General features: G+C 39.0%; 1 protein-coding gene across 2 annotated transcripts in view; it reads left to right on the top strand.

Annotated features, from left to right (window-relative positions):
• The first annotated feature begins 440 nt into the window (after positions 1 to 440).
• Positions 441 to 13982, top strand: part of Xirp2 (xin actin binding repeat containing 2) — a 79379-nt gene continuing 65837 nt past the window's right edge. For both annotated transcript variants that reach the window (XM_021152794.3, XM_021152804.3), the window contains exon 1: positions 441 to 601. The gene's annotated coding sequence lies outside the window, so the exon portion shown is untranslated. The remainder of the gene's footprint in view (positions 602 to 13982) is intronic.

Genomic DNA, 13982 nt, shown 5'->3' with positions numbered 1-13982 from the left:
GAAAAGAAAACAAAAATCAAAGTTCCCTTCCGAAGATTTCAAGTTAATTATCACTATCCCAAACAGAATAAATAAGATCAACTTTTTGTGTACTTTGTTTTCAAATCCTTTACTCTTAAATGAGTAACGGTATCTTTTAAAAGCAAGCAATTGAAGCCCTTTAATAACCCCACTTCATTCATTATTTATTTTTCAGAATATGTTGAGAAGTTCAGACTTTGGTGTGATAGTGGCTGTGGAAGGGAGTTTGAGTGACTACACATGTGTCAGAGCCAGGCATACATTTCTCAGGACAGTACTAAGCAGTATGACCTCAGAGACTCACTTCTGAAAGGAGTGGTTGACTCAAGCCCCACCTAGACAGAGCTCAGTTCCTAAAAATAGGTGCTAGGTTGCATCCTTTGGACACAGGGCTAAAATAAATTCAGCAGCCCTGCCTGCTTGCCTCATAGACTCTTCGGTGGAGCTGGTCTCCACTCTGCTGGTTGCTTTCAGGGGACTGGGAAATTTGCTGTGTGTCAAACAGGGAGGAGCCTTTCAAGTGAAGAGTTGCAAATCGATAGAGCATTTCTACGGAGCTAGGGTCAATTCTGGTACAAAGGTATGTGTACTATAGTCCTGTGTGTGCCAAGGTTATACAATGTTCGACTCTTCCTGAAAGAGCAGTGAAGACTGAAAGTCAACTGTCATTATATAAAAGATGATCAAGTTGAATTTGTTCTTAGAATTGTGCTTAGCACTGTTGGATACGAAATTTAGAACCTCATGTGTTAAATCTCTCTCCAATACATTATTTTAATGTTTAACCTTAAAGAATAATGAGCTTAATAACCAGTCACAACTTAAAAGTTATCCTACAATTTACAGCCAGAAGGGAAACTGAAAAATGCTTTGTCTCTCATGTGCACAGAGAGAAAAATATACAGATTAAGAAATGCGAATGATATTTCATCAAGTTTGATGAGGAAAAAGAGGAGCCTGGAACGTTTTCAAATGTTTCAGCACACTCCGAGAAATGCAGGAAAGTTTCTGCTTCTCAGTCATAGTTTGATTTTTGTAGTTCTTGCTCTAGCTGTGGGCTTATGTCCCCTGGGAGTCTTACTGAAGTTAAGGATTAAAGAATCAGGTTCTTCCAGGTTTTTTCAGAATTAAGGAAAGCACTTCCAGTTGGATCTGCCAGCCCTAATTACGGTAACTGCAAACCCAGAGTATACTGAGATAGTGCTTTGAGGGTATCAAGCCCTATATACACTTTCAAGTGGATTTTTTTTTCTGTCTTCAATTGCCCATGAACATGTTAATTTGGTCCTGTTGGGCTGCATTTGGATGCTAAGAGACTGAAGTGATTTGGGAGTGACAGTCTAAGAGATTCTCCTAAGACACCATGGTGGGAAAGCAAGAACTCTCTAAGGTTGCATAATGCTGGGTTTAAATTTAGCCAGCTGGTGCCGAACTGAAAGATATTTTATTTTTACCAGAGCTCAATTTGGTCACTGACAGAGCTGTTGGTTGTTTGAAACATTTTAAAATTTTGTGTTAAGGTGTCAAAAGACAAGTTAAATATTTACTTCAACTGTATTTAGCATTATGGATTACTTTTTAATGAAAGGACACCTGTTGATAGTTTTAGACAATATAAAAGGGAATGGAAAATGTTGGGGCAGAAATCAGAAATTCTGCATTGTATGTTTAAATATCTCTCTGCTTCTTCGCTTGATATTTGAGTATTTTCCCTTCTTGGTGTCCACGCTTCAGCTAAGAACTAGATCCGTTTTTAAATATCACTCAGAGCTTCGCATGGCTGCAATGTGGCAAACTGCCCACTGCTTGAAGGGAAGACACAGTCTGGCTTTTAGTTGGAACGGGGTTTCTTTTATCCAGGAGTGGGTGTCTTTTAGGTGTAGCTTCCTCAAGTTTCTGAAAAACGAAAGTCGACAATCTCTAATGATCACGGGAGCCATAGCTTCAGAAAAGGTCCCTGAAAAAATGTCAGCACAGGTGCCTGCTGTCTCCTGTGATTACAGAGAACAGGAAAGCTGCCTTCATGCAGGTCTGCTTTTTCAGGGAAAGTCCACCAACTTCAGAGATAATTTGCTGCTATTTACAAAAGTTCTGTCCCTGCTGTTTATTCCATTCCAGAATTCCAACTCTTACTCTGAATTTCCCAAATTTGAAAAAAATTAAAAACTTCCATGTAGCAGCTTTGTTTTTTACCTAGTTGAAAACTGTTAAGCTTAATGGAAGAATTTCAAGTTTGAGTTTGTTGTTCTCCCACCTGGGTGCTCTCTCTCTCTCTCTCTCTCTCTCTCTCTCTCTCTCTCTCTCTCTCTCTCTCTCTCTTTCTCTCTCTCTCTCACAAACACACACACACACACACAGACTCATCAGTTTATGTATTAAAGGAGTCCACTGATAAGGTCTGTTTGATAGCAGGGAGTCTATAATTTACAAGGCAGGGTTGACAATAAGAAAATGGCAATATAGTTCTAAGACTTTTTGATTAACAATCTGTGTGAGATAGGGCTTAATATAATTACCATGTCCTTTTTTATTTGCATCTCATCCAGTCTTTTGAAAATATCCAAGTTACCCTTTGAAACTTAATTAAGTTGTAATTTGCTTTTTTTTTTTCTCATTTCCTTTAAAAGAAATTGGTTCATTCAACGGATGCACTCATCCTGTGCTGAGTGTTGACAAACTTTACCCTTTTCAGATCCAAGGCAGTCTTGTTTAGAACACTGATCTAGTCCACGTGAATACATGTCCATATATGGTTGCATTAGGTATTTCCATTTCCATTTTCTGATACTACTTACAGGACATACATTGCAACCTTTCCAATTACAGACAATTCTTCTATTTCCCTAACTCCACTGAGCAGCCCACAGACTCGATCCAATTCTGGCACTACTGCTTCACTTTAGCAAGTTCGCCAGAATATACAGACTGGATCAGAGTAATCTGCCTAGGATACCAGCTGGAATTGAGAGCCCAGCCTTCTGGCCCTTTCTCCTAACAAAACTAGACCTTCCTCCTGTCTGATAATTAATGAAAATGCCTCAAAACACTCTGCTTACCATCATAGTTAATGTTGTAAAGGATACAATTACTTTAATATAGCATGGCAGAGATGTCCACGGCAAAGCACTGGGGGAAAGGTGGGGTCATAGTGCCTTACCCAGGCCACTCCTGAAAGTAAGGGATCTCTGGAGCAAACAGGTTTATTGAAATGGGAATAGTGTTAGTCTAAGGCCCACGCTCAGGGACAAATTCTATATCCACCAGCATCAAGGGTAGATAGAAAGTCTGTGGAAGCTAAAGACTTTCAAGCAAAATATGGGGAAAGGGAATTAATGTGTTTTTCTACTCAACCTACACTGGTATTAGTTATTAGAGGAAGTTTTGAGATAGGACAGACCACAAAAAGAAGTATCTATTTATTCTGAAAGGCTGGAGTACTAAATAGCTAGAATGGGCTTCTTAAAGGTAACCACTTGGAATTTGGAATCAGGCTATTATTATTATTATTACTATTATTATTATAAAATATAAAACTATATATTAGCATGATTATTGAAATTTAACATAAACATTAAGTATGTTATGCTTTCAATAAATCATATATTAAATATATATGGGGATATGGAATATATTTCATTGGTATATCTCAAAGTTGTTAACTGATTAAGTTTTCTTATCTCTACTATTTTACATCCTCCCTGTGTGCAGTTAAACTTAGGACTTTTACAGATTTTCTCCTATTATCTAACCCTGAAGCTAGTCATGTCCTTCAGTTGGGATTTCTGTGGTAGAACTCGGGTATGAAGGGGACAGATGTATTCATCTTTTTATTTCTTGATTGCATTTCTGATCAAGCTACTGCCACCTTGAAGCCAGATCCCACTCCCAGCCCAAGTTCTTAGACAACACCATAAACAGCATCGCCAAGTATACTCCAAAAGTTTTCAATGCCAAGAACCAAGAGAAAAGAACAGATATTTATCCCAAAGAATATGATAAATATCTATAGCAAGTCCTTCACTGCAAATTGCAGATTTAAAAAAAAAATTATCTGTCCCCACTGAAATCCATCTCTTGCAAATTTAACTCCCCAGAGTTTTTCCATTTGTATCATTAAAAACATAATGAGAGCCGGGCGTGGTGGCGCACGCCTTTAATCCCAGCACTCAGGAGGCAGAGGCAGGCAGATTTCTGAGTTCGAGGCCAGCCTGGTCTACAGAGTGAGTTCCAGGACAGCCAGGGCTATACAGAGAAACCCTGTCTCGAAAAAACAAAACAAAAAAAAAAAACAAAAAACAAAACAAAACAAAAACATAATGAACAAGAATAGGGCACGAAAGTTGCAAACATTTCATTTTCTTAAAATCAGCAAATAAAATACTCTGTGTTAGCTTTGATACATGACATAGCACTGAGTTCATATTTAATGGCATTTAAAATTTTGTTAACCTCAATGATGGCTTGAAAATACTTTAGGGCAGTGGTCCCAACCTACATAATGCTGCAACCCTCTAATAAACTTCCTCATGGTGTGGTTATCCTCAACCTAAAGGGTTTGTTGTTGTTGTTGTTGTTGTTGTTGTTGTTGTTGCTACTTCATAACTGTAATTTTGCTCCTGTTATTAATCTTAATATAAACATTCTTGGAGATAGGGTTTTGTCAAAAGTGTCGGAGCCCTCAGGTTGAGAACTACTACTCAAGGAAAAGCACAATAAATAAACCAAATTTCTGGTACTGTAGTTGCATCACTTAAAATATTACCAAAATAATGAAAAAGTTATTATGTTTTTTAGTTCAACATCTTAAAGTACTAAAGTACAAAACCAGAGACCCTGGAATAAGTTACCCATATGAACCCTGGGGACAAACACTAGAAAACCCCTCTCTTGAGCTCAGCGTAATCCCAGTGCTAACTTTCCTGGAGTCTTTGAAGCACTTCGCAGCCCCACAATAGGATGTGCATTTGGAGGCACATCTTGGTAAAGCCTTGGTTGTTTTTGTGGTGATGATAGATAGATAGATAGATAGATAGATAGATAGATAGATAGATAGATAGATAGATAAACAGACAGATAGATAACAGAGAGATGGAGAGATGGTAGATGAGTGGATGGATAGATAGATAGATAGACAGACAGATAGACAGACAGACAGATAGATAACATATAGATAGATAGATAGATAGATAGATAGATAGATAGATAGATAGATAGATAACAGATAGAGAGATAGAGAGAGATGGTAGATGGGTGGATGGATAGATAGATAGATAGATAGATAGATAGATAGATAGATAGATAGACAGACAGACAGACAGACAGACAGACAGACAGACAGACAGACAGATAGATAGATAGATAGATAGATAGATAGATAGATAGATAGATAGATAGATAACAGATAGAGAGATAGAGAGAGATGGTAGATGGGTGGATGGATAGATAGATAGATAGATAGATAGATAGATAGATAGATAGATAGACTCACTTTCATTTCTTTTCATACTGTGTTTCATATTTTTGCTAAAATTAAAACAAATTATCTAAAAGGGAACATGATCACATATGCTGTAAACACTCAAAAAGTAGCAGTTACCTTATGCTTGGGTTTTACCCAGTGTTTGTGTGTCTTCTCTGTAAGATGAGATCTGCTCCCTCACCATGGCTGGTTTGTCTTTGCAAACATGTCATTTCTCATTGCTCTTTTTGGCAAGCTCTCAAGTCCATCTTTTCCTTTCATGTTTTTCTAATTAGACAAAATATTTCTGCATTGCCTGGATGTGTCTGATTGCTGAAAAGTATATAATTCCCAGAGTGCTTCAGGTATGCCTATCATAGAAAATAAGCACAAACATAAAAATTTACTGTGGGGACCTTTTACTCTTTTGGGAAGATCCAATGATATCTTTCCCCATGTTGGAATACATTGTCATAGATGGTCTTACATGGTAATTACTAGATTTAATAATTATATCACAAGTTTAGTGTGTTTTAAGACATGGATTAATATTATAGCTTCCAACCAGGTTTGGGTTTAATCAGAGAAGATGTACCTAACCCTCAAGATTCTAACTGTGTTGAACTTAGTTGCAGGTAGACTTCATATTTTGAAGTACCTAGGGTTTGACTGGACAGACTCATGATTAAAGAACTTAATGCATTATAACTTCAACAGCAGCAGATCTGGGTTTTGCTTCTTTTAAGTCAACACTGACATAAGAATTCAGATTTATGCTAACTAACTACTAAGCCATTTACCCAGATAATTAAAAGCATATGAACAACCAACTACATCATTAAATGTGTCAGGAAAGCAATGAAAATGTTTTTGTAAAGTGAAAGCTCCCCTAATGTGTGTGTTTGGTATTTTTTTTTAAGTTATGCATGTCTCTCAGACTGTTCTAGTGAAGTGAGTTTATTCCCAGAAATGGAGAGATGATAGTGAGTTCCTTCACATTCGTAAACGTTCTCAATTGTATCTGCAAACTTTTCCTAGCTCTGTTTCCTAGCTTTGCGTCTGCTTCTGCTGCATACAGAGGCATGCCCCTGTATACTTCTGAGGGCAAAGGGTAGAAGGTGGGTGTTTCTCTGCTAGGTGAGATCCAGCAGGAGTCACCATTGGAAAGGAAGCAGTGCAGCAGATGATAACAGCAAGCCACCAGCAAGTCAGTGGGTAGAACTTTCTCTGAGCTGCTCCTTCCCAAGGTGCTCATTTAAGATGCAGTACTCCATGAGAGCCATGACTTATTTAGTGGGTGACAGCCACTGTGTCCTGTAGGAATGCAGGACATTTATTTTTAGGGATGGAGTTGTGTGAGCATGTCTGCTTTCACCCACTAACTCATTCTGGAGCCAAAATATTCTCAAGATTCATCATTGCTGTATGTCCACATTTTTCTATATTTTTTCATATTCTTGATCAAAAATAATTTAGCTGTTCAAAGAACTATGGGTAGTACTCAAATAATAGCCATCATCTATAATAAGAATAATAGTAATAATAATCTTTTATTTTGGTGTAATAATAAGAGAGCCTGACTAACATTCATATAAATATTTATGTTAAGACTTAAATACTAATGATAACAAAACAATTCCTACAGTGTTATTCTTCTAAAGGTATATATGAAATGCAATTCCAGAGTAGGTATATAAAATTGCATTTATGAATAAAATCTTAGCATTTTTGTCATGCGAAGTTAGAAAGTGTAGAAGTTAGAAAATGTTTGTAAATGATATGCTAATCTCTCTCTCCTCTCTCCCCTCTTCCTCTCTCTTTCAACCTAATTTCTCACCATTGCTTTTCAAAATACATATTTATGAAAGACCTCTGAAATATGTTCCTTCATTCTAGAATTCTGACCCTCTTGATGTGTGTAAAGTTCCTTCAGTTGACCAGAGTCACATAGCTTTTTGACTAGAGCTATGTGAAGTCCATATCACATGGCTCTGGAGGTAAGAAATGCCAATGGGCTTACTGGTCAAACATGAACCTGCTCCATGGGTTACACATCTGCTCCCTACCTTTACAAACTATTGATATGGACCCAATGAACAGCTCTAGCCATTACCTAGGGAAAATTAGATGCTGGCAGAGTTTTTCTCACAGCATTGCTCTGAGGTTAGATACACCCATATTTGTAAGATAACCACATTTGTAACCGACACATGTTAAGTACTGCATAAGAATTGCTCTTTCGTATCAAGATTAGTGTTTAATGGTGATATTATTGTAACATAGTAATTACTGCAAGTCCGCACCCAGGGAGCGAGGTAAGAATATCAACGTTGTAGGTGTCTCTGTATGCTTAACTTTCAAAATAGCAATGTTCCAGGAACCTGTTTCTGAGAGAGAATTATCTACCTGATTGAATACGTTGTTCTGTTGTTAACACCATCCTCGCCTTTCACAGACACGCTCTTCAGTTCAAATTAAATTTCTGTGCTCTCTGGAGTTGCAGGAAGCTATTAAGTGCCTTCTTTCCATTGTAATTATCCCAGCACTTTAAAGGAAAAAACCTTTGTTATTCTTGGTGTCACTATCATATTACTACAAGGAACTAAACTCTGCACCAACCTTAGCCCCAGTGACTCCAATCTTTCCTCTGGAGGAACCAAGGTCTTAGTGTTCTATCACTGTGAAGACACACCATGACCACCGCAACTCCTGTAAAGGAAAACATTTAACTGGGGCTGGCTTACAGTTTCAGAGGCTTTCATCCTGGTGGGAAGTTATAGCAGCATGCAGGCAGACATGGCACTGTAGAAGTTACTGAGAGTTCTACATCTGGATCTATGGGCATCAGGAAGAGAAAGACTCTGGGCTAGGCTTGGGCTTTTGAAAATCTAAAAGCCCACCTCCCGGGAACATTTCCTCTACAAGGCCACAGCTCCTAATCCTTGCAAAGAGTTCCACTTCCCAGTGACAAAACAGTCAAATTTATAAGCCTTTGAGAACCAGTCTCATTCAGACCACCACAACAACCCACAGCCACACGGACCTTGTCAGCACGATGACCTAGTTGTTGCGCTGCAAACATGTTCTGAGAACATATTTTCAATCTTATGACATCTTGTACTCTTCAAACACAATGGTAACTGATAGCAACCCTCGGGATGTTCTTCTACCCTCAGCCTGCACTCCCAGTGCACCTCCTGTCATTTTGCTGGCCCTGTTTCTGTGTCTCAGATTTACTCACATTAAGGATCTAAGGAAAGATAGAAGGACTTCTCACTCAGGAATGAGGAACTCATATATAAAGCTGGAGACCAGATCACTTGCTTTCAAACGAGGCAAGGCAGATCCAGTCAACTAGCTAAGAGAAACAAAAAGACAGTGAACTCAGGAAATGATGCAAGGCATCAGAAGTGAGGCAAGAAAATCAAGAAGAGTAAAAGGGATAAAGAGGTAAGAAACAAATGGGGCCTGGTAGGGTTGCCCACATCTATAATGCTAACACTTAGAAGGCTGAGCTGAGGTGGAAACTTCAGGCTTCTTTGGAAAGCCAGTTGTGTCAGATGGTGTTTTGCTGGGCAAACACATGAAGTAGTGTTTTCCTGAAGCAGACATGAGTGAAAGGGTATTTTTCTGAAGCAGACACATAAAGAAATGTTTCACTCAAGCAGACACAGGGAAGGGGATGTTTCACTAAGGCAGACTCATGAAGGAAACAGGTAAAAGGATGTTTTGCTAGAGCAAGCACATGAAAGGATGTGTGATGAAGGATTTCTCCCTAATGACATGCATGTATTAATTTGCTTCACATACATAGTTGAGATCCATTTTTCATGACTCCATAGAAAGAAACATACCAAAATCCTCTGGTAGTGTGCTGGTGGCTTCTTGCCACTTTCATGGACTTAGGAAGATTGACAGAGTGATGTCAGCTGATACAGACTCTAGTGGAATTCTGCTAAACCAGACTCATATGCTGAAGGGAAGACACTCAGTGAGACAAGGCCTCGTGGAGGACACACGATGTTAGGAGAGAGTATAAATAGGTTCCAACAGCCTGTGAGAGGAACTGGTAGAGCTATCTGTGCAGTGCTCCTTGGTCTTTCCTTTGCCCTGATCTTCAAGTCCTTGAGAGAGGCACAGCAGGGAACTCCTCCTGATATCCCTGGTGGTCCAAATCCTTCCCAGGGACTCACGCTGATCTGGCTGAGACCTGGCTGTTCCTGCTGGGTCTTGTCACTGCAGCTGCTATCCCTACACTACTGAACTAGACTGCTGGTATATCCATGAAGTGTTTTCTAGTGGATGAAGGTGTTCCTGCTGATCCATGAACTGAACTGCTGATTTTCTGACAAAGTAGATGGGATTTGCTCCAAAGAACCATTTCTAAACAGGTTCACTTCCCCTGTGTCATAACAACCTTTCTTTTCCACTACCTCTAGTGGGGGCTGGACTAAAAGGGAGGTTAAAGCATTTAAGAACCATCATTAAAAATAACCTTTGGAAAAAATTAAAGCTACACTGAAGCAAGAAAACCATCAAATGTTCAGGGCCTGTGTGAATTACAAAGAAAACTCCATGCCAAACTCTGTACAAATTCAGACATGATGGAAGTTTCCCAGGGGAGGTTAGACAGAGAGGGTTGGGACTGGATTTGATGGAGATACATTGAATATGCATATGAAATTTTCAATTAAAAACAACTAAAATTAGAGAAACAACCATAAAGAAGAATTAGGAAGCCAAGAAAGGATGGATGCTCAGATCAATGCTTTAATGGCATGTACTTCTTAATAAAAGGCCAAGATCAATTCAGGAGTCTCAGAAGTACCCCGCTTTTAATTTCAGAAGTAGTTGTCAGTGCTTCAAGTAGCCATGATAGACCTTGTCCCCATCCACCCAACATGGGTTGTCAGCTGTCACAACAACCATTCCGTGCATACCTGTCATCCCAAAAGCATAATATTGTCTACTCACTGAAATCATGTTCAACTAAATCCTGTCAACATTTCCTGAGTACCTTTCCATTCCCAAGCTCATATGTGTGCATATGTGTGTGCGTGTGAGGGCCTTTAACATTAAATAAAAGACCCCATGACTATATATATGCTGATTAAACAACAATAATTTTACTCAGGTTTTCTTGAATTCTTGCTATATTTAGCATTTTTTTCTGACAATTCCAAAAGTGGAAAGTCTGAAAAATAAACTTGTGTGAAAAAAACAAAAGAAGCAAGCCCTGCTGGCTTTTTAAAGTTTTTGGTAACATAGAAAAATTAAAGTACCAGTTAATTTTAATTGATGGGATAAAACAGCATGACCAAGGGCAACTTATAGAAAAACAAAAGTTTATTTGGAGCTTATGGCTACAGTGACTTAGAGTCCACGTCTGGAGCAGCAGCTAGGAACTCTCTCTCTAAACAATAACTGGAAGCAGAGAGAACTAGCAGAAAATTATGTAAGCCCTTTGTAACCACAAAGCTGCTTACAGCCATGTACCTCTTCCAACTAAGCCATGCATTCTAATCCTCTTCCAAATATCCACTTACTGAACAAGTATTCAGACACTCATACTTACAAAAGACATCTTATCCAAGCCACCACAATATATGAATACTAATGGTGTATTTTAGGAGTAACAGGTGAAATAGACTTAATGAAAATGATATCTGAGAAAGAATGAAACTCTGTAGATTACTCATAGTTGGGAGCCATGCCTGTGTGTGTGGTGTGTGTGTGTGTGTGTGTGTGTGTGTGTGTGTGTGTGTATGTGTTTAGATACTAGTGTCATTGTTTTATTTGTGTTCAGTATAAGCATCTCAACAACTACATGCTCAAACCTAAAATGTTATAGAATTTGGTGTATATATAGTATAATATAATCTGATGTTTTTGATTTCTCCTTTCTCTTAGGCAGTCAAGTCCAGGGGGTTTATCATGTGGTATTCATACCTTGCACTGGTATTGAGTGTGATTTAAGGGTTTGTTCCTGATTTTCTTTACTTAGTCTAAAGCTGTGGGGTCCTCCGTGTCTGCTCCACCACAGACCGTGTCTGCTTGGCTTCTCGTGGAGGCAGAATGCAAGATGTGACTACACTTACTTGCTGGGTGAGTGCAGTTCTGTAGGGAAGGCCCAGGACCCTGTTCTGGGGATGGAGAAGTACAGTCTGAAGATCTTGGACACCCAGGCACCATTGAGTTTTGCAGAAGAGCTGAGAATGGAGTGGGGGCCGACGGGCTGGATCTGGCCTCGGGCTGGGGGCAAGGGAAAGAGAGGAGTTCATGGCAGTGGGCTTGAGCTTGGGCTTTCCAGGCAGGCTTGGTGGCAGTCATGGCTGAGCACAGATGGGCCTTCTATGGGAGATTAGACGATGGCTCTATAGGCAAAGACCTTCTCGGTGTCCCCCAGTGGCAGATCCTAATGAAAAGAGACAGTCTATTGTTTTAAGGCATTTATTGTCATGGGGGAAAGTGGATGAGTAAGACCATACCCCCCTTCTCAGGACGGGCCTGAGGTTAAATACCTTTTGCAGGGAGGAGTGTCTGGGAAGGAAAACTTATTGGCTAAGTCCTCCAGGCCTTTAGGTACTTCATTAAAGTAGAGATCTGTCTTGAGCTTTCATGACCACAGGTTATGTCCTCTACATGTGGAGGGCGGTCGGGCATTGCCCTTACGTGACTGATGGCCCCAAATCTATAGGGGGCTATGGCTAATGACAGGGGCTGGTACCAGGGAACAGGCAAGGTACCTACTGTCCCTTCAGGGTTTCCATCATTTCTAGCCTTAGCTCAACTAGGAACCAGGTTACCTTTCACAGTCCCACAACTTAGAAAGCATGCAATTGAAGTGTATCCTGGCACAGTCCTCAAACCCCAAACTCACAGACCAAGGAGAGTGCTGCTTCTGAGCCCAAGGTCCTCCAAGGAAAGATGGGTGTAAGCCTAGGAGAGCATGCACAGGCACACATTCTTGTTTTGCATCTCCTCTCAGAACTTAACTCTCTGGACTACAGAGCTCAGCATGGTGAGGAAAACATGGATGTGTTTAAAACTTTCAATTAGCAACATGTTTCTAACAGCACTCTGTGGCTATATAAGAACATGAAAAAAACCTGGCAAGGCTTAAGTTTGGCAGAAAGCCCAACATTTTCCGGGTTCAGTTTCCCAGAAAACATTTTTTTTTCAGTTTTAATTTTCACCTGTTCATATGGTGTACACATTTCCCCCTTACGAGGGCATGCTAAATCTTGGTTGATAAGTTGGATTTTATTGTGGGAGACTCACGTTTTCACAAGCTTGATATTTATTTTTATTCTCCTTGAAAATCTTTACTTTTAACTTTCACATAACTTTCCTGGTTTTCTTAATAATTTATTTTTATTCTCCTTGAAAATCTTTACTTTTAACGTTCACATAACTTTCCTGGTTTTCTTAATAATGCCCATTGCAGAATTTAAGACTTACTTTCTGTGACAAACAAAGCAAAACAAAACAAAAAACAGAAAAGAAGCAATGAAAGCCTTTGAACTGTAGGCATTGGATTTTGTAATGTTATTTTGAGGTAATTCAGGGTATCCACTCTATGTGTCACAAAACATTTTAAATCGTTGTAAACTGGCTACTTTAACCTGAAATATCAGTTTACTCCTTGGGGAGAATTTTAGTTCCAGGTAATATTAAGAATTTCATAGCCCACTCTACAAAACTATTTGGCTAACTTTGCCACTCACTGTTACAAAAGACAAAAACAAAAACAAAAACAAAAAAACAAAAACCACCTGCTTCTGCTCTATGCTCACAGAAAGACTTGTAAGGAGCATTTCTGGTCACTAGCCAGTCACTATAGTTAAAAATAGGTGCCATTTTTAAAGCAGATGAAATTGAGATTATTGATAGGAAATCATGGTAGAGATGATTACCCTACATATCAGTAATTTATGAGATAGGTGATATTGGGTTGGCAATCAGTTAAAAGATACAGTTAGGATTAAGTATCTTAAACATTAAAAATAACTTTGAAAAAGAAAACAAAACAGAGGCTTAGCTTTACAGAATAAGTTTCCCTTTGGGGGCACTGCCCTAATGCGGTGGAAAAGCAAACCAAGTTGAGACCCATGCAAAGTTTTTGGTCTTTAATCAATACATATTAGTCAAAATACACAAGGCTGTAAGCATATGAAGACTTTACATGGAAATGTATGAAGTCCAATACATGATAACTTTTGCTGTTTTTTATACTTCATCTTTCACTTCTTATCCCTTCTTCCTTTCTCTTCTACTGCATGTGTGTCCAGAATCCAGAAATCCTTAACTTGAATGTGTTAATTAAATAAGGTGTTCACAAGTGGAGTTGTCTGAATATGCATGGCAGAGAGCAGGTTTCAATGAGATAGTATCTAAAGACTAACTTGGATACTTTTTTCCTGTAAAGACAGGGGTGAATGAAGCCACAAATACAAAAAAAAAAAAAAAAAAAAAAGAGTCCCCCATGTTAATGATTAGGCTT

Source organism: Mus caroli, unplaced genomic scaffold (genome assembly GCF_978045245.1).
Source record: "Mus caroli unplaced genomic scaffold, Mus_caroli_1 scaffold_2, whole genome shotgun sequence".
NCBI classification, from domain to species: Eukaryota; Metazoa; Chordata; class Mammalia; order Rodentia; family Muridae; genus Mus; species Mus caroli.
The sequence above is the reverse complement of the archived record's forward strand: the minus strand, read 5'-3'. Positions and strand labels throughout refer to the sequence as shown.